This window comes from Gallus gallus, chromosome 2, assembly GCF_016699485.2.
Source record: "Gallus gallus isolate bGalGal1 chromosome 2, bGalGal1.mat.broiler.GRCg7b, whole genome shotgun sequence".
Lineage (NCBI taxonomy): Eukaryota > Metazoa > Chordata > Aves > Galliformes > Phasianidae > Gallus > Gallus gallus.
Window position 1 is genome coordinate 21,347,822 of NC_052533.1, and position 22,157 is coordinate 21,369,978.

Consider the following 22,157-nt stretch of genomic DNA (forward strand, 5'->3'; position numbering starts at 1 on the left):
AGAAGGAAAGCAGTGCAATAATTAAATTACTTTAGGATGTTTTACTGCTAGAGTTTCAGGGGGTTCTCTGTGGGTGTGTCAAGAGATGCAATTTTATATAACCAGGAGTTGATTTAAAAACTCTTATATTCTTCTCTTATCTTAGTGGATTTGTCAAGTGATCATCTGTAGAACTGAAAACCTCCTTTACAGTCATCAAAGGAGCTACCAACATGTTGGTTTACCAATTAAAGCATTTAACTCTAACATGGATCTCCTAAGAGCAGAAATCCAGGCTTTGTAAATTACTCAGCCAGTTTCTGTGTATCGCAGAGCCATCCCAAGTGTTTGATTCTGTTTCTCTACCAATAGTTTCACGCAGGGAAGAACCACAGAAATGCAAATATTTAGGCAAGGTTCCGTGGCTATGTTCTACACCTATTTCCCATCTTGTTCTAATGCCAGCAAAAACCAAATGGCTCACTCAGAGCAATATCCTGTCTTTTTTTTTTTTTTTTTTTAGTTAATTCAATATTTTTGAGGACTTAAAACCATGCAGAAACAATTTTCAGGTCCCTCAATGTTACAATCTGTGTGTTGTCCCACAGAAATTCCACAAGATGTTAACCAAACTGCCGTTTGACACAAATGTTACTCACTGGACTGAGATGTTACCTGTCAGAAATCAGACTCTTCTTGGGAAAAATCCCAGGTCTGGGAAGGGAACAGCTCTCTCTGGGAATGCCTTTCCTTTCATGTAGCACTGAACATTTTTGGTCCAAGGTCTGCAGCAGGGTATGTCTTTTTTTAAAGACTCCTCCATAAATGGTAGCATGGCCTGGAGACAGCTTGCCCTGTATCTTGTCCTCTTCAGAATTTGTTACCTGGAAATCATAAAAGAGGCAGAGACCTGAGAAGTACCTGAGAGCAGACCTCCCCTTCATTTTCAGTGCAGTGGCAGAGATCTGCAGGTACTGCCTGCCAGCAGCCTTTGAAAAATGTCAGCCTCCTTTAAAAATAAAAATCATCTTAGTGCTTTCTCAGAGAAGTAGAAAGGAAAAGAATGCATATGTATTGATGTGTTATGTTTTCAACAAAAACTAAAAGGAGGGGAAAGCATAGAAACAGGTAAGGGAGTGATAGTACACTGATAAAGAATTATTCTAACACTGAATTACAAAACCACTGCATGCTAAACATCAACTTTTAAGTGGGGCACTACTTTGCCCAAGCAAGAACTATTCTAGTACAAAGTAGGTGATTTTAATGAAGGTACACATTACTGCATTTGATACACTGATACAATAATGCAAATAAGAATAGGGAAAGCTCATGTAACTTAACACACACACACACACCCATAATTAAGTCTTAAAGTAACTTAAGTTGGCAGAGTACAGATATTCTCTTGCAAATAGGTTAGTGTGCTTTCAGATGCTCCCCTTCTTAGACATCTGCCTTACTTCTCAGTCAGAAGGTGGTTTCATACCCCAGGGACAGGCTGTGAAGGGGACAAAGGGACTCACACTTCTCTGAGCCCATATGTTCATTTACCTTTCCTCTAAAATGTTTTATGACAACATGGGAAACCATAGGCTAACGTGGCTGTGAAGGGTGTCAGGCTAGACTTGGAAAGCTGAAAGGACCAAGACCACAGAGGGATGGAGTGGGCATCTGCAAGCAATGATGCTGAACAACTATATGTACATTTATCTGATTCCCTCTGTCATTCTTATCCTCACCTGCTTGCTTGCCTGTCCAGTGAACAGCTACACTCCTCAGAAACAACCAGCACTATCACTGCTTTGAATGGTAAAAATTCTGTCACCTCTTAATGAAAGTGTATTGGGATTTTCATCTATGAACTAATTTTAGCAACAGTTCACTGAAGCCTAATACCAGTAAAAATGCAGAAACCAGCCTCATGGTGATCCAGTGCTTTTCAATTGCTTTTTCAATTATATAACAAAGCATCCCTGTAAATTTCTGCTGTGAAAACATTCAAGTTCCCCTAAAGCATCATGAGATAAATATCAGAGGACTTGCAAGTATTTACCTGAAAAAAGGAAAGATGCAGCCATGAGCACTCAAATGAAACAGATACAATTTGAGATGAAGGGGAGGGAAGTGAAAGCAAGGGCATGGTCAAAGAATGCATTCTCTTTGTTTTGAAAGTAAAAGTTAGTGATCAGAAAAGCAGAATATGGAAAAAAAAACCTCTAAGAGACCCAACTGACCTTAGCAAGAACACTGACAATCCTGCCTCTGCTTATTCAAATGAATTGAGAAGCACCTAGAGAAAACTACATTCACCACACATGCACTCACAGTCCACAAAATACAAGTTTTTCTTCAGAAAAACTTTTTTTTTCTTTTCCTCTGGGAAAATTATTAAAGGTTCTTCCCTCACAGAACAGATTATTAACCAGAAACAAGGACACTAATGAAAGACACTGAAGTCTCACACCCACCTTCAGCAGATCAAGCAAAGGCTCAAAGTTGGCTCTCCTACATATCAGTAGTCCCTAAAGCATGAGGATATCAATCATTCCTAAATGCCTGCTTTATCCACAGGAAAGCTTATATTGTCCACATCCATTCGTTACATTATCCAGCAAGCTCAAATTAGTCATTGATTAAAGAAAAGATATTCTGGCTCTGTGCAGCAACAGAACAAATACAGATGATAAAAACTCAACATTTAGAGGAAAACAGTAGGTTGGGATGGTTCTTGATGTTGCAGCTCCCTTCCACACGCCCTACCCACATGGGCATAAAAACAATTTAGCAGAGCTTGCACAGCCTTTCAACATGCAGTTTGTTTTAAAAGATTCTACTGAAGTGAGCCAACATAACAGGCACAGACCTCCAAACCAGACAGAGCTGCTCTATATCACTGTCTCTACAACTGTGTTTTCAGCTGACAAATGGAGTATTTTACTCTGGTTCAGGCCTTTTTTTTTTTTTTAATTCACAGATCGGAATTCTAAAGAAAGGATTTAGGTTTCTTCTTTTTAACATTTCGTTTTAAGCCACATTCAAGACGTGTCTCCAGTTTTCTCTCCACTTACTCCAGAACACGGAATGCTGCAGAAGAAGCCACATGATTTGTCAGGCACTTCTGAGTACGTTCTTCAAGACTGTCACATTTTAATTGTAGCACTGGAAAAAAAACATCCATAAGAAGAAGCTGCTTTGCCAGCACCATGAGGAAAGACGGGAACAATTTAAAGGCCAGAATAGATGATATTTTGAGATTCCTTCCAGTCTGGGTTGTACTATGATTCTAATAACTTCTTTAAATGGCCCTCTCATATTCAACTGAGAAAATTAATTCTCAGTTTCAATTTTCTTAACAACATGCCACCATAGTTACCTATGCATACACATGCTCACACACACAAATTTATGTATGCACATATTCATGTATGTGTTTAAATATGTATACTTATGATTATGTATTTTACATTTATGTATATATGTATATCATTTATGCATATGTGTACGTTTATAATAAGCCTGTTAAGGATGGGATCTATTTCTGTCGAGGCATTTCCTTCAGGAAAAGCCATATAGCTGTCACCTTCGTTCTCTGAGATGTGCATATATTTTATACTGTGCAACAGGATAGGACAGTCCCCCACATCCCACATGGCTTTTGTAGTGGGGATTCCACATCCAGCAACTGTCAAGAGTGGCTAGAGAGGGCACGAAATCCGCGCTGCATCTGACAGCACAGCAGTCTCCAGATAGCTGGAATCACAATCAATAGCTAACAAATGGCCATTTCACTTACAGTATAATGAGCCCTGTCTGAGCCTGCTTTCCTTGCAGAGGCAGGCACTAATTCTACCAACAGCAGTTCCTTTAGATGGTTGTAATGACAGTAAAAACATGTAACATTTAAAATACAGGCTGTAATTTCTTCTTTTCTGTTCAGCATTTGTACTTGGCCAGCAAATGGTTTAATGAACCTGTTTTTAAGACTTTTCTCATTCCCATATTCCCCGGAGGATTTTTTTGGTTTAATTTTATTATGCAAGACTGGCATCTATTTTGGCTGCTCTGAGAAACATTCTCCCTTCTTGTGCAAAGACATTACATCTTGCACTGGGTACCAAGGCACCACTAAGATTCAAAGTTGCTCTCACTGGCTTTCACATAACTCACTGCAGCTATGCTGGAGTGGAGTTAGGTCAGTTCACTAGGCTGAACTAATTGTTTCTCCTCAGTAATATTTTAGTTCTGGATCAGATAATGCATCTGCAATTTCCAGATTCTCTGGTTTCAACTACAGACCTTTAAATTCACAGAAAGATAGGAAGCAGTACATGTGGTATATTAGGTTTATTTTAAAACTAAATCCCTTACCAAGGTAGATCTTGCTTTTAATGAGCATTTTTTTTTTTATTTTATTTTTTTACCAGTTTGTTGCTGATTTTCTGTCCCACATAAAATGGAAGAATTACAATCTAAGTCTGGCCCTGGAGATCTGAGGCTACAGTGATGCCTTGGGTCTCTTGCTGGGACTGGGGAGGTAAGCTCCTTACCTGCAGAAGATGTATGCTGGTGGCAGAGTCTGTGTTGTCAAATGCAGGAGCTGCCCTAGATCAGCAGGTTGCACAGCATCAGAGAGAGCAAAAGGATCTTTTCTGAAACCCTACACCTTCAACAGCCCATGCCCTCAGGCATACTGAATGAGGGGCAGATAAATCCTGTGCTTATCAGGTCAGGAAATGGAGGCTCCTCAGATTGTGAAATCTGGAAGCCAGAATTTCTGGCTGCAGAGCATGGCTCCTGATCCACCTTCACCTGTGCAACTACAGTGCAGATTCTACATCCTGGTTGCAGATGAGGTGTGTCAAGACCAGGAGTAAGAGGCAAGGAGGGCCAACAGGCTAGCCCATGGGGAGAAGAGATCTGCAAACTAGGACATAAGAGTGGTGTCAACAGCTGTGTCAGAGGAGGAAGTAGGGACCTGGTTGGCAATCAAAGGACAGATGTTGATGTGGGAAAGAGATCCTATAAACAACAAATAAGGACTGATGGTTGCCAGCCCCAGGTCTATGCATACAAATTAGGAAAAGGCAGCATTGTGGTGGAAGTTTTGATGCCTTTTTGGGGAAATCAACACCACTAAGTGCTTCTCTGTAAGGCCTATGCATACCTATGTTTATGCAATCAGCATGGGGAAGAAACATGAGGTATTAGAGGCATGCAGATAGTTACAGGGCTGTGATCTCATAGGGATCATAGAGATATGCCAGAGTAGTTCACACCTGGAGTGCTGCCATGGATGGATACAGGCATTTTAGGAAGGACATGGGGGTATGGTGAAGAGGGTGAGCTACCAATCACATGACAGATTGTCAGGGATGCATGGAACTCTGCCTCAGGACAGGAGATTAGAGTGACCCCATTGTCCCCAGTGTCTGCTACAGACTGGTTAGGAAAAAGTAGATGAGATATTCTTCAGACAACTTTAAACCTCCTGCTTACAGACCCAGAATCTCATGGGGGAGCCTTAGCCACTCCAGTATCAGCTGAAAGGACCAGGGCAAATGCAATCTGGGTATCTGGAAAGCTAAAGGGGGTGATGCTCTGCTAAACCTCATGTTCACAATCAAGAAAAAACTGGTCAGTGATGTGAAGGCTGGGAGTTGCTTTGGCTAAAGTGACCAAGAGATGGTGAAATTCAGGATTCTAAGAGCAGGGAACAGGGCAAAGGGACGGTCCGCAGCTTTCAATTTCAGAAGAGCTGATTTCAGCCAGTTCATGGACATGCTAAGAGCAGCCCCACAGAATGCAGCCCTGGAGAGGAGTTCAGGAGTGCTAGCTGATTTCCAAAGATCTCCTCCAGGTTCAAGAGTAGTCTATCCCAGTAAGCAAAAAATCAAGCAGCAGAGGCAGAAGACCTGCATGGATGAACACAGAGTTCCTGACTGAAGTGAAATATAAAAAGAAAGCACACAGGAGGTAGAAGCAGGGTCAGATCCCCCTGGAGGAATATATTGTCTGAATGTGCAGGAAACTATAATTACTTCCAGCCAAGACTCAGTAAGGAGTCCACTCCTGCCCGGACTAAACACTGTGTCATGATTAAAATCAAAAGCAGTTTTGCATTCCCACTTCTGTTCTGCACTCTATTTTAGCCTTGAAACCGAATCCTGAAACTACTGCCTTGGCTGATGTACTTAACCTCTGTTGTCTCAGGTAATTACCCTCAAGAGCTGTGGCTGGACTATCCAGAGCATAACTGCAGACTGTGGTTGCAACTGTTCCTCCATAAAGCTGCAATGGCTCTTTAATTTTATATTTCACCAAAAGCTATCATGTTTTCCTCTTAAATTCAAATGCCTCTCAAACTATGGCTGCAAAGAGTACCTAATTAAATGATGTGGGAGATGAGAAGTGAGATGTATCATTAGCAACAGTTTCAAACAGTGTGACATAACAGAGAAATGTCCATGTTAAACTGCAAGCTTGTTTTGGTTATACCCTTCATTGTACTTCAACTCCTACATTGGCTTAACATATAGAGCTTTTGTTAGAGTAATTGATATAGTTGAAAAAAAATGACAAACTTTGGAGCAGACAAGACCCTCATCTTCTGCTCTATTAAATTCTGGTCTTACTTGTTACAACATTCCATGCAGGATACAGAAGCAGTTCCTTTTTCTCCCCTCTTTACTAAGGTAGCAAAATTCTAATCGTCAAATTAAACTCCAAGTAATAATTCTCAACCTGCATCCCGTTATGAAGGCTGTTGCATGTATTTCATGCCTATAGAAGTATACCCTGGACAACTTGTTTGTTGTTGTTGTTTTTTGTTGTTGTTTCTTTTTTTCTTTTGTCAGTCATATGCGTTGATCTAACAACAGATTACACATCTCCTTAGAAACCTGAAGTCACTTACATATTCCTAGGTAGCCACGATAATGAAGACTTTCTGGTTTTATCAGAGAGCTGTATTCTTCACACTGAATCCTCTTCCCTGTCTGAAATTAAACTCTTCTTACCCTCCTGTATTAATTCCTGCCTGATTCTGTTCATTTGTAGAGTCAAGTTGTAAAAAGAGCTGTCAGAATGATTGGCCTCAGAAAGTGAGATCTCCATGAAGTAAGAAACAATGGGTTCTGCCAAGTGCTCTTAGTAACTTCAGAACCTCCTAAACAATTTTAGTCTTAAAGAATTTAAACTGGTGATTACAAATGTACTGAACTTAGCACATTTTGTCAGAGCTGGCAGGAGAACTGAAGATCTGTGCAAGAATTACTGCTGAGGGGCAGACAGTTGAGAACATCTCTTTCAACAATCAGCAGCTATCTGGTGTGGGCTGCTGCTTGCAGGATCAAACACACAGAGCACAAGGAAGGATCTAGGAGAACTGAAAGAAAGGCAAAACAAAAGAGCAGAAGACTTGCAGCATAGACTCCAGAATTTGCACACTACGTGGACAGAAGCAGAAGATTTCCATCACATTATCTTATCTCCTGATAGCCTATTCACTGGCATGTGTATGTTGTGTCCCATGGTCATTTTCTGGTCCAGAAAGGTTTCTGGTCCGGAAAGGCTTCTTCGGCTGTGCCTGTGGCAAGAAATACCACAAAGAAATATCACTGTAGAGTCTGATAAATCATTTTTTAATCAGGTATATGTTTTGTAATTGTTTCTTAATTTCAGCTTGTATTTTGATTGACGAATCATTTTGTGAGCTTGGAGGATGGCTTATAGTAGCCTGTATTAGTAATTATAGAAGATTGAGATGAGATCCTCCATTGAGCGATTAGCCTTGTGATAACAAAGATAGATGGCAGGAAGATCAAGAGAAATTCCTCAGACTCCACAGTATTTTGAACAGAAGAATTTATTTCTGCCATTTGATCTTTACTGGAAAGCAGAATAGTTTAAACGGTGTGGAATTCTCTTTTGATTCAGGATCTCTGCTCTTCGATTAAGCATTCAGCCAAATGGAGTTGGGTACCTGCAACCTAACAGGTGTAAATTTAGAGACTATTTGGAAGCCTATAAAAACACGGCCCTGAGTCTCTCTCACGACCCGTGAATAACAAGTTAGTGTTTGCACCATATTTAATATGAAGATTGTGACCAAGTTGTTAACCTTTAGTTGGGGCCACTGAGTAAATGTGTCACACAGTACAAAAGGCACCATAAATCTGTGTAAACAGTGCATAGCATGTGGAGTGGCTTCACAGCTGCAGGTTAGAGTAAACAAAATCTTATTTATTGCTGCTCTCTATACCTTCTTTATATCTTCTAAGCATGGGCTTTTACAAAACACAATTTCTGAATCCTATCTCATGCCTTTACCTAGAGGATGAGTCATTTTTCTGATTGATAAAGTATAAAATGGTGCATTGCTGTGTTTTCTATGCTCAAATTTTAACTATTTTTTGCTAATTCCATCTAATCATAATGGCTATGACTCAGTGATGATTCTTGAAAAGCACACTACAAATACTGTTGAAAATTAGAATCAATACGGAAATATTCATTCTAACACCTTGACTCAGTACATCTAGCGTCATATAGACGTATAGAATTGTTTGAGTAGGAAGGGACCTTTTAAGGTCACCTGGTCCAGCCCTCCTGCAATGAGCAGGGACACCTACAGCTACATCAGATGCTCAGAGTCCCATACACCCTGAGCTTGATTGTCTCCAGGGACAGGGCATCCACCACCTCTACAGGCAACCTGTCCAAGTGCTTCACTGCCCTTATTATGAAAAACCTTTTCGTTATATTTGATCTAAACCTCCCTCCTTTTAGTTTGAAACCATTCTCCTTTGATGACCATTGCCTGCAGTTTCCTCTGTCTCGTACTGTTACATTTACAATTTTTCCCCCCTACACTGAGATCTGCTCAAAGCCTCAAGTTCAATTTTCTTTTAGATGTATTTATTTCATTGACGAGATAATCAGACAGATTAAATACTCCATACTTCCATGTGCAGTTTTAGGGAGCAGATTAAAAACATGACTGAAAGTCAGCTGTATTATTCTAAGATCTAAATTTGCATTACAGAGAGCGTACCAAAAGTGTCCTCCTGTAGTGTACAGACAGATCTCCAACATTTCCTTCCATCAGCCAGTTAAGTTACCTTCATGTCAACTGTTTTTCTTCTTCAAATTGGACTAATCCATTTATTTCATAAATGTTTTAATTCACTAAAATTAGGAAGTTATGATGCAGAATTCATATAGGCTAATTTTCTGTGTTGCTGTGCTGTTATTAATTCACCTTTTATCTGGAAATTGACAGATTACAGCTGATTTTTTTTTTTTTAATCTTTTCTCTAGATTCCCCAAAGGTCAGTTCTCACCACTCAGCAATACAGCATTTGTTAAACACAAAATTCACCTTCAACTGTGACTTTCACTCACAAAAGGATAGGAAGAGCTTGCAGCTGAGTTACAGGAAACCTTGAACACATAATTATACACAAGGCACTTTAACTGGAAAAAATGAAGTCAACATATTCACAGAGAAATAAGCCATATTCATGTGTGGAAGGATGTTCCTATGTTTACCAGATTTTAACAAAAGAGTAACAGCGGAGTGGCTCATAATGTGTGTACTGCTTGCAACACTTTTCTAAAGGTTTCAGTTTGATTTAAGAGACTTTGAGTTACAGAGCGGGCTCTTCTGATATTTTTCAGCTTCCATGGTGACTCTCAGTAGATACATGAGAACTTTTCCTATTAGATGAGATCCTACTTACAACTTCTGCAAATTTACTTTCCTGTATTTTCCCCATTAGGTCACTCTGATCAAAGCCTAGATCTATACAAAGACATATTTCAAATCTGAGCTTTTGCTATCACTACTACATTATGAAATCCAGAGCACAAAACTAAGCCACTAACCTTATGTTACAAGTAAAACAAGATGTGTAAAAGAACATATATGAGCAAAGGAGTACTTAAATTGTTAGGAGATGGGCTGAGGCAGAGGCACCAAACAGTCCTTCAGATTCTCACCCTGGCCTGTACTGCAGTGAAACATCTTTGCAAAATACACATTCACAGATCCTGCCAGGCCATCTCCCACAGAGCTTGCTTTCTTCTCTCCTAGGAAGGGACAGCTTCTTCCCAGCCTGTGCTCAAGCTAGTCTGAGGTATTGCAAAGTTTACAAATCTAGTTCTTCACAATAGAAATGCAAAACCCAGTTGTCATGGCATGAAGTTTAAACGATACAATTCAGAACACTTGGGATCAGCACGATTTAGCACTGGGTAACGGTGTATCGCACCTCACTCTTCTCTCAGGTGCTTCCAGCCTTGAGGCAGACTTGATCAAGAAGAGACAGCTGTGCTACCACTGTTTAAAGTCTGTTGCCTTAGCAGAAACCTTTATTAGTGTTTATTTTTTATATTCATGTAGTTGGCTACGCCTAGTGGTAATATAAGAGCTTCCCTGCAAAGAAGTGAGGTGCATTTGCAAAACTGGCGAGATACTCAGTGATAGGCTTAGTGGCCAGCATGTCCAAGACAAACCCATTCCCTTCTGTATGTTGCACTGCTCAAATTTTAGGCTCTAATTTGTTATATGCTCATTATTTTCTATCTGTTCCTGAAGGAACCCAAATCTTGCAGCTTTGCATACATGATTACTGCAAGGTTGCAGATTCCCCCCTCTCCCCCCCATGGGATTGTTAATTTTTATATTTACCAAGACTGAATAGCTGTATAATTTGTTTTTCCAGTCCCATTAAGGTGACAGATACAGCCACCTCCCATCATCCATAATAGTAATTACATCGTCTTCTCCATATCTCCCCAGGTGGATTTTCCTGCACATCTTCTCTGTACTAATATGCTTTTGTTTATAACTTACATACCTCTCATGTTCAGGATTGATGGTTAAAATAATCACCCTGAATGTGAGCAGAATCAAAAATATTTTTAGACAGAATGCAATAGCGTGTGTATTAACGTAGAGCTGCAAAACGTATCCACAGGGAATAGCTGAATGGCTGCATGAGTGACTTCTCTATTCTGTAAGGGATTTGTTAACATATTCTTCCTCAAATATGTTAATTACCACAGACTGTTCAACACATTGTTCTGAGTATATTTCAATTTGCCTTTGAATTGTTTTGTTCTATATTTAGCTATTTGCTATTCGTAATTTTAATTATTTTCCACTCAAGAGTGGCAAATGAATTTATTAATGGACCAAAGGTCTGTATATCAGAAGTTATAGCATGAAATTTAGGTTTAATTTCCTACAAACTACGTAGGGACCTTAGCCATGTATGTGCCGAGTCTACTACATACAAGTAAATCTACATACCTAAATAACTGGGATCTGAATAGTCTATTCTGTAAATAACATAGAAGCACAATCACATCTAATAATACTGCAGTCCTCATTACCCTCTTTGGAGTCTTTTCTAATTTTATCAGATTATAAAATCTGAAAAGGAAAAAAAAAGTAACCATACCTCTCACTGACTAGAATGCCCAGCTGAGTAATCCTTGTGATTGAGAAAGCAGTGTTACAAGGTCACTTGTAATAGAGGAAGATTTTTTTAAAAAGGTAAAACAGCTATTAGGGATTCATTAAAACAATAGAAGGTGAAAGAATGAAAGAAATGCCATGAGATACGCTTGCCTGGATTTCACGCCCTACTAACATTCAATATAATCTAAAACAACAAATTCTTTTTGTGAAAGATCAAACTGAGTTGGCAGTGACCAGAAGAAAAAAATGGCATTGATGAAAAGTCCACACATTAAATGCCAACAATTAAGGAAGACCTTGACCTGAAGAGAGGTAGAACTTCCCATAAAAATTTATACAAACTAGATCATAACTTAAAAGGCACCTTTAATAGATGTTCATTATCAGTAATTGTTAGAGATTGGAATATCACAGCTATTCATAATGCCATGAAAGTGATTTCCAAAAATATGCCTAATCTTTTGCCCAGACAGAATCTATTCCCGTTGTACAACCTGACTAGACAAAAGTTATTCACTACCCCCTAAAAAATTATTCTAAGACTAAAAAAATAAGATGATCATACATGCCATATATACCATTCACTGACAGAGACATGGGTTTACTAAAAGGTAGAAAATCTGATATGCCATCCCACTGTCCAGCGGCATATAATTAACCAAAGACCAAATGTGGATGCAGTCTAGAAATTTACTTTTAATGCACCTTGACGGATCGTTCTTTGTCAATGTTTCATTACTTTCTCATGTAAATTTTCATTATGCAAAACTTTGAGTACACCTGCTTAATGATACTTTGTATGGAAAAAAAGCCCTCTCCTTGTCTCTTGTAAACCTACTGACTGATAATTTCATATAGTGCCATCTTCTGAATACCTCCCCCTACTCTGTATTAGTAAATCCTTTGAATGCAGAATATTTGGAGCAGGTCCAGAGAAGGGCTACAAAGATGGAGCTGGAGCACCTCTCCTCCTGTGAGGATAGGCTGAGGGAACTAGGCTTGTTCAGCCTGGAAAAGAGAAGGCTGCAGGGAGGCTTCATTGTGGCCTTCCAAAATTAAAGGCAGTTTATAAACATGAAGGAAACCAACTTTTTATATGGGTAGATAGTGATAGAACAAGGAGGAATGGTTTCAAACTAAAGGAAGGGAGATTTAGATTACATGTCAGCAGCAAGTTTTTGGTCGGTTTTTGGTTGGTTTTTTTAACTGAGTGATGAGTTGCTGGAACAGGCTGCCCAGAAAGGCTGTGGATGCACCTTCCCTGGAGGTATTTAAGGCCAGGTTGAATGAGGTCCTGGGTAATCTGATCTCATCTAGTACTTGACCTCGCAGCTGACAGCCCTGCCTGTGGCAGGAGGGCTGGAACTTGGTGATCCTTAGGGTCCCTTCCAACCCAAGCAATTATATAATTCTATTAATTTCTCTCTTTTTAAAGTAAAAAAAAAATTATCTGTTCAGTTTTCCCTTGTCCTGTTTCTGGTCACATTTTTCAATCTTTCCTTTCATCTCTTCTGGGTGAACAGTATACATGTTCAGGTGCATTGATTAGAAAGATAAAGAGAAAAAATATAGATATTATGTAGCATGGTAGGAGTAGTTTAATGAAATTTTCAAGGTTCCTCTTTCCTCACCTCAGTATTAAAACCACTTCCAAATAATTTGTGAACATAGTAAACAGTGAAGGCTCCAGCACTGGATTCTGAGAACACTTCTGATCTCCCTACACTGTGAAATTCTCCACTTCCATTGTTTTTCTCTGCTCTTGATCCAATTTTTAATCCAGCAGAGCATCTTCTCTCTCAGCCCCTTGAAGCTTAATTTACTTAAGAGTCTTTGGTGTTTGAAGATTTGAAAAAATTACTTTAAATCCAGATCTCTTGAATTCCTCTCTTTTAACTAATTCCCTACCTCAAATAATGCTGTTTCATGAATAAGCAACTTCTCTTTAGGAAAAAAAAGTTTCAAAAATTTAATTTCTATTTCCTATTCTCTTCTTTTTCTGATATAATTTTGTTATAGCTTCCAAAAATTGACAGTGTGGAAACAGGTCATGTGGAGATAGCAGTCTATTTTATTATTTTTTAAACAAGAAGTACCCTACATTAGCCAACTCTATTCCTTCTACTAGGAAGTTACACCATAACAACAACTCTGAAAAATTCTTATTTCAGTTTTCTTAGAAGCCTTTGTGAAAAAAAATACATGACCTTGCAGTTTATCATTCTTTTTGTCAATTTGCACTTAAGAATCTTCTACTGAAACTTCAATTTGAAACAATTCCTTAAAATAAGTCCCTGTGAAAATACGTTTCAGTGTGGGAACTCCCACATACCAAATACTGACATAGAGATTCACTTAACTTTTTTATTGTGACCCTATTTTTTTTTTTTTTTTCCATTTCTTTACATCTCAACTAGGAGTCAGCAGAACAAACTGGCAAAATCCCCGTGCTTGTAGTGTTTTACACATTTTACCATTTCATTGAATCATTAAGCCCGGAAAAGGCCTTTAAGATCCTCTTGTTCAACTATCAACCCATCCCCACCATGCTTACTAAAGCATGTGCCACATCCACACATTTCTTGAACACCTTCAGGCACAGTGACTCCACCAACAATGACAAACTGACAATGTATTAATTCTCCTTAGGCCTAGAAATTTGGTCCTGGCAATTCAGTCTGTAAGGGTCCAGTAGTTCTCATAATGTTACTCAACTTTCTTTTCTTTAATGGGTAAGATCTCTCACACCGATAGGATTTTTTTTCAACATTTGATCAAAAGGTTTAAAACAGACAGGTGTAGTAAGGAATTGGAATAGATAGAGTTCAGGATTAGAGCTGATTTGGAATGCTTAAGCATGATTTCTAGTAGAAACTATGTTTCTGAAATTGAATTAATTTGCTAACACATTTAATGCACTGTTTATCAAAAGAAAACCCTCAATTTCTAAACTCCTGAATAAATCAAGACATAAGAGTAAAGGACTAGTTTTAGCATACAGGTAGCTAAACTGAGCTTATCTGTATCTCATATCTTATACACCTGCTTCAGATCCAAGCCCTACAATCAGGTGTCCTTTAACTCATGTGCACATCTACATTTAATACTTTGGCTTTACAGTTACACATCTCTATAATAAACAGGGGAAAAAATGCCAGGTGATAGTAGTACAGTAGTACCTTAAAACTGTTCTTTACTCTGGTTTTCTAGGGTTTGATTCACATTTAACTCCCATACTATTTCTCCTTGTCTCTGACTTCACACAGCTTTGAATTTGACCCTGTATTTAGGAAGTAGAAAGAGCAGAATATTGCCAAGCTAGTTACAGTCAGTAATAAATACCTTGAGTTCCAGAAATTGTCATCTTGATAGCTGACATTCTGGTGAGGTTTATGGAGTTTGGCCTAACAGACTCAGACACTCATTGCTGTAAAGGAAGGTGATGGCTATAATATTTACTTGGGCAAAATTAAATTCTGTTCTGTTGTTGCATATGACTCATATAGGTGTTAATCCATTCCCTCTTTTTGTGGGTGGTCTGTTTTAGGAAATATTGTAATATTTCAATGTGCAGAGATGAACAGAATGTACTGAAAAATATTTCTGTAATATATAATTCTTGAGGAAAAAAAATAATCTTCCTGCTTAATCAATTTCTAAACTTTTCTCTACACATTTGGGGTAACTGCAGTATAACTGCAAAACACTCCAAGATCAGAATTAACTCTACTTTATACGGTACTAAGGGCACCATCTGTTTTGTTACTTGACTAGAAACTCGGAGAAACAAAAGGAATTTGTATTGATAGGTTAAGGAGAGGTATGTGAGTCAGTGTTGAGTGGTAGAAGTATTCCACAGATAGAACTAGGGAAGGGTTAAGTCTGTGTAGAGACTGAAACTAGACTTTTTGAAAGGAGAGACAGTGGTCAACACAAATCACATGCTGCAACCACTGATTCCACAGTGGATGATTTTGGCAGTTTGTTAATATTTAAAAGGCAATATTTAATGCAGGTGCAGAAGAAGACCAAGATGGCTTTTTACTTATTTCCTTAGAATGTGATGAGACATTTTTTTGTAAGCTCTTCCTATAATTCTTGCTACCATAAAATCTCAAAACACATTTATAAAGTAGCACGAGAATCAATTCAACTAATAATTTGCTATTTATATTACTTTATATATGTATATATTATTTTTTACACAAAGCCCAAATCAGTAAATCATATAAGTGTAATTCAGAATACATGTCCATTCACAAATTTCTTAATCATATGCTTAGCCATAAATACACAGCAAAATCCCCCAATTCAGTAGGAAATGAATATATACCATATGCTTTCTTGAAAGGAATTACATTTCTAAATCCGACCCTATGAGATATTACTCAAGATGAATAAGCATCTGGTTCATAAATGGCTTTTTATAAGAAAAGTCATTGTTGACAAGTAACAATTGAAGAAGTAAAGGGCACCATAATGTGATAGAAAGCACAGCACTGACAGCAGAGCAGTAAGGTCTCAGGCTGCAACAAATGAGGATCTGCTCCAATGCAACAGCTATGGGTATGGAAACAAAGGAAAGAAGCTGCTTACCCCCCAGAAGGCCTCAAGTGCAGAGGGATCTCCAGCAAAACACCCTTACTACCGCTGCCAACCCTTAAATGAGGTTTGGGAAAGGGTGGATCCTGGCTACACCCCTTCCAGTCATTCAGGTGCATTGCTTTCACCTGAGATCCCCTGGGTGGGCCCTGCCTTTCTTCCAGGTGCTCAATCATTGGTTCAAGATATGACTTAGCATTTCTGCTACAGTCACTCGTAAGAACTGTTTGGAAAAAAATACATTATTATCTACTTTCTATTATATTATTATCTTTTTTCTGACTTTTTAGCAAGGATTGTTAGATAGACAAGGGGAAATGGTTTCACATGAAAAGAGTGGAGATTTAGCTTGGATATAAGGAAAAAGATATTTTACAATAAGGGTGCTGAAGCAGTGGAACAGGGTGCTCAGAGAGGTGGTAGATGCACTGAGCCTGGAGACAGTCAAGGTCAGATGGGGGGGGAGGGGTCTGAACAATCTGATGTAGCTGTAGGTGTCCCCATTCATTGCAGGAGGGTTGGACTAGATGACCTTCAAAGGTCCCTTCCACCTCAAACAATTCTATGATTTTGTGAATGTTCATAGCAATTTAACTTCCTCTGAAGGGTCATTAATTCAAATATGGAAATTATGAAAACTAACTTTAAATGTTCTTCAATGAAAGCCAAGAAAGTAAATGGCCAGTCTTGATATAATATGACTGTAGTCAGAGACATCAATACAGATTTAAATGCAACCTGTTTTTAGTGTATGGTGGTCTGTTTGTTTTTTGCTACAGACTCTTTTCCCATGTAAAAATAAAAGAAGCCTTGAAAATAAATACTTATATCGGGTGTATTTAATAGATCTTTTTGTCTTTCCAAATAAAATGCAGGTTATATCAGGACTTAATCATAACAAGTATGATTATGTCTCGTTGTTTTCCCCCCTACCAGGAGAAACTATGTCAGTTCTGTAAATGGCAGCAGCTGAGAGTATGTACAAAGCCTCAGGGTGAAGCAGCTGCTCTTCTCAGGGCAGAACATCTTCCTGCCCAGCCTGGCCATGGCCTGGTGGGGCTCTGCATGGAAGGCTGTTAATGCCTGTCTTCAGACTTGGCTCTCATCTGTAGGCAATCACAGACCTGTTTAGAGCTCTGAAGCATGTTCAGCACCTTTCATTCAGACTAAATGGAAGGAGCAATTAGGATTCTTTGTGGAGGAAGATAGCTGGAAATAGGCTTGAAAACTGTGAGTAGGGAGGACACCTACAGCCTAGGGAAAGCCAGGCCTCTTGTGTATGCTCTGTGTGAGTAATCGACAGCAGGAAAAATGCCCAGCTTATATTATCACTTTCTCTTCCTGAGAAGAACAAGCTGGCAAGGCTCAGACAGTGACTAGCTGCTGAGGTCAGAGGCAACAGTGTACTATTAGAACATCTTCTGAAAATGTTGGCTGAGTTCTGCTTCTTCACAGCTCCAAAATTATCATTTGACAAACTGAAGTGAGCTTTTGATGATTCGTGTTTATGTGCTAAAGTACAGTAAGGCACAAAGAAAAACAGGCGCCTCGGAGAGAAAGGACTCTACAGAAATCAGCTTTGATAGTAACAAGCCTCCTCCACACCTAATATTTAGCAGTTATGCCAGGATACTCAGCAAACTGTGGAGCGAGGAATGAGTAGTGTGAGGCTGTGGTTTTGCAAGATGAACGGTTTGATGGCAATAATGACTTAAGATCTTCCTACCACCTGTCCTGCTCCTCCATCTATATTGGCACAATAACATTGATTTGAGAACTGATAGGGCTAAATTAAGCAAACAAAAAGTATAGCATCAAAAAACCCCACCTCTTTGCTTGATAATTTTCATGCCATAAATTTCTGATTATTCAGGTCATCTCAAAGAAAGAATCCTGTTTCTTCATACCAGAGATGCACAAAATTGTCGTCTACAGTTCATCAAGTACAAATTCTAAGGAATTCACACCAGGAAAAGCACCTATGCTAAACTCTAAACTACTGGTGTAAATGCACCCAGAATGACTGATTTCAGTCCTCTCAGATCTCTCTCCACTCTCATGTAAACTGAAATGGTTTCCTGTGAGGATAAATCCCTTATCCCATATGTTATTTTAATCACTAAAGAAAATAACGTATGAAAACCCTCAATGTATTGTGCTACTAAGGGATAAACTGACTGAAAAGCTCAGCATTACTTTGCATCTGCATGATATTCCAAAGCATCACGAAAATAACGATTCACATTACATATTAGGAATGATCTCCCAGTGGTATAGAGAGTCTGTGAGGGTAGTCTGTTCTTCTCTATTTTAATGCTCTATATTTTTTGTTATGCATTTTGTGGTAAATTCTTTATATCAGAAAAACCATGGGAAGAATAAGCTATGGCAATGCCAATGTTGTCATAATAAACAGCACTTCAAGACAGAAACTGTAAAGCCCTCTATCTACAGAGGAATCAAGGTGTTGCAGTGATTCTTTTTCCTTTCAGATTGAACAATACATCTGTTCTCTATAATTTCAGGGAATTCAGGACTAAAAAATGTCACATGAAAGACATACATGAATTCCAAGGACATTGCTTGTAGAAATTCCATCAATGTAACTTCTGTTAAATTGCTGACTTGATTTGTTGCTTTGGATTTGGGGCAGATCACAGTGTGAATCAAAAGAGAAAGCTCTAGCAAAGAACAGCAGAAGAGGAAGTAAAGTTTTAAACCTTCACTAGGAAACAATTTTTTCTTTTATTTTTAAAAAGGGATAGTAGTTAAAAATATAAATAAAGATAAGGAGGTCCATTCACACAGGGCAATATCATTCAATTTTTTACAATTTTACACCACAAATTTGCTAGCAATATTCCTTCAACAAGCTGGTAGGAAACCAGCACTGATCTCCCACCCTGCCTCCAAGAAAGCACAAAACTCCAGCACTTGAAAACTGAACTCAACTGTGCTGATGGTCTGAAAACATTTTATAACAGTGCTGCTAATGTAAGTACTAAGAGCCCCTTAAAACATTTTAGATCAAGTAATTTTTAACAACTTCAGACTAGCAACAAAAACAGCATCATCTCCCACTAAAGCTGCTCTGTCCTTTTGTATTCAGCCTTCAATGACATCTGGACTCCAGGACTGTAGTGGGATGGCAGGCTTTGTTCAGACTGAATTATGTTTTATGTTAACATCAAAATGATTATACTGCAATTAGTCTTTATCTTTTCTCCTAAAAGAACAAAAATTTGGGGGGTGAGATTTCTGAAACTAAGAAAACAAACTATACAGAAAACAATTTTCACCAGGAACTCAAATGACTGAAAATGGACCTGAAGGGACCATTCTGCATTTGACAATTTTATATACATTCATACTTAGCATCAGAATACAGAATCCTTTAAGAGAAGAAGACATGCTTTTAGAAAGCAGGAATAATCACCTGTGAACAGATTGGAATTTTGCTGCAATTCAAGTTTTTATGAATATCTTAGATATTAAATTTCACTATTGCAGAGAGCAAAAAATTACTTCATGCTGAATAGGTTTTTTATTAGCTCAATATAATTGCATCATTTTGTATGTGAACTCTGGTCTAAATCACTTCCAATATGATCTCCTTCCATGTTTGGGAGAACACAGCCAGCTGATGATCTCTCAAGTGATGCCAGAATGAAAGACAAGAAATATCATGATTTATGAATTAGAAATAATACATTTTCACTTATTATTATCTCTCTTAATGTCCAATACCCCTGTTATCAGAAATATTTCATTTTGCAAGTGAGACTGAAAGTTAGGTTTCTTTCTCAGTTGTTCAGGGCTACTATGGGTTCATACTACAAGGAGTAAAATCCAAAGTGGATATTCTAGGAGGATATGACCTCACTAGTCAGGACACAGTACCTGAATAAGGTGAGAAGAGTGGGCCAGATGACACTGACAGATTCCACCAACAATCCGATGTCCACGAAAGAAATGTGAAGTGCAAATGAATCAGCAAGCCCAGACAACTAGCCAGATACACCTATCACTGCAATAAGCAGGGCTGCAAGAACACATTCCTACAATTAGATGTCCATCAATCCTATTCCAGGATCTGAACCCCATGCAGCCCACCCACTTTCCTGTGCATCTAAGAGAAAAAGATAGGGCTTCTGGTCACTTGGAGCATAGGACCTCCTTCCAAGATGAAGAAAGGATGGTATTTGCAGTCTGAATGTTCTGGTAGGTCAAAATGGAGTCTAAACCACATCCACAAGACAACAGGGCTATTGCGTGCAAGCAGAGCTCTGAGACTTAACTCACATGCAAGTGTCAGTGCTGCCAGTTGTTTATTGTTCAATCACAAAGTTGTTGTGAAAAATAGAGGTAGCAATGTTAGTGTTGTCATGAAGTCTGATCCTGGGAGATACCAGGAACCATTCTAGCTCCCACTGGAACCTAGAATCATAGAATGGCTTGGGTTGGAAGGAACCTCAAAGATCATCTAGTTCCAACCTCCCATCTAGTTCCAGCTAAAAGACCTTTTAGCAGTTTCGAAGAAAATATTACAATAGCTTCCATCTTGGTACAAGGAACTACATGATGGCAAAGTGTGCTTTCTTTCCAAAAGAGGAGAGGAGAAAAAAGCTTTTGCCAATCATAAGGTTTTAAGGTGAACTTTGATTTTTGGACCTCTGAAGCACTGAACAGTGAATTGACAAAGATAATGCTGCCATTATGCATTAAGATTCTTTTTCAACGTCTTTTCTGTGGAACCACTGGAGATTTGATAGGTGACTGGAGGTAGCAGATTGTGAGTCAGCAGGGTCTACTGATATTCCATAAATGAGGCCAGCTTGATTGTGCAGGGTGACTGAAAAAAATTCCCTGTTCAGTGGCCCGTTAGTGCCGCAGTCCTAGAGAGAAAGGTGGTAGATATAGCAGCTTCAAAAAGCCTCTCTGTTCTTCCTGTATCAGAGCCTGGAAATACATGAATGCATCTATAGTGAAAATTGGAATCTCCTTGTAGTTACTTGCACACTTGTGAGGTCACCCCCAAGCCACAGAATAACTCTTCAAATCACTACTTTTTCTTTTTTTTTTTTTTCTGTCTTCTGTAGATGAATTTTCTTTACAAAGCTTGGACCAGCCATAAACCATGTGTGACTGGATCCACTGGTACTGTCTATTTTGGTTTCCTTGGCAAAATAATTACATAGATCCAGTGCAAACAAGCAGACACAAGTAATTTAAAACAAAGCCTAATTAAAAATGACAGTACTTCTTCGTACTGCCTAGTAGAGAAAGAAGAAAGATGAGTCAGAGGTAGATAGAGAAGAAAGAGCAGAGCTAAAACAGTTGCTTTCCAGCCCGTGCATGAAGCCCACAGGTAGAGATGTGGATAGTGCTGCGCAGCCCAGCTGTTCAGTCGCAGCTACTGCTCATACCAGATTACACTGTTTGGAAATATAGCACAAACTTAGAAACTATGTGGGAAATAAGGTTGCTACTTACATCCAGAAGAAATCTCAAGCTTCTCACTGATAGCTCAAGAGCAGAAATAGAAGCATAATTTCCTATGAGTTTGTCATTCGGCTCCAGTTAGCAATATGACAGCATGTTAGTAATGGCTGCTTTGCTCATTTCTGCCAAGGGAATTCCACAATCTGTTCTACACAGGCCTTGGATTCCTCCAGGTTAATCTAATGCATGATCTCCAGCCTGAAAAGCTTAAATACTCACAGCTCTTCTCCCCAAGAAACAAACATATAATCAAATCTCATGCTTCAGGGAATAAGCTGATGGCTGCAGGCTCTGCAAGGAATACTTCCCCTATTTTATGGCTTTGCACAAACTGTGGGGTTTGAATTTCCTCTGAAGCATGAGGCATTAGCTGCTGCTGAATGCAGAGTACCGGGCTTAATAAAGAAATGTTAGACATAGAAAAGACTGTGTTTTTACATTTCTGTCAGCAAACTCCTTTTTTTTAATCCAGATTCTGAGGCAAGGGAAAAATTTTAACTGGCAGCATTGTTTGCAGCGGTATATCTGAAAACAGGTGCAATGAAATGGCATTACCTCTCCACCAAACGTCACTGATTATCTGGGG

The 22,157-nt window shown here is 38.8% G+C and overlaps 1 long non-coding RNA gene across 1 annotated transcript in view; it reads right to left on the bottom strand.

The window, feature by feature from the left end:
• Positions 1-789: 789 nt before the first annotated feature.
• LOC121112268 overlaps positions 790-22,157 on the bottom strand; it is a 117,922-nt gene continuing 96,554 nt past the window's right edge. The window contains exon 2 of the long non-coding RNA XR_005856521.1: positions 790-863. This is a non-coding gene — a long non-coding RNA (uncharacterized LOC121112268). The remainder of the gene's footprint in view (positions 864-22,157) is intronic.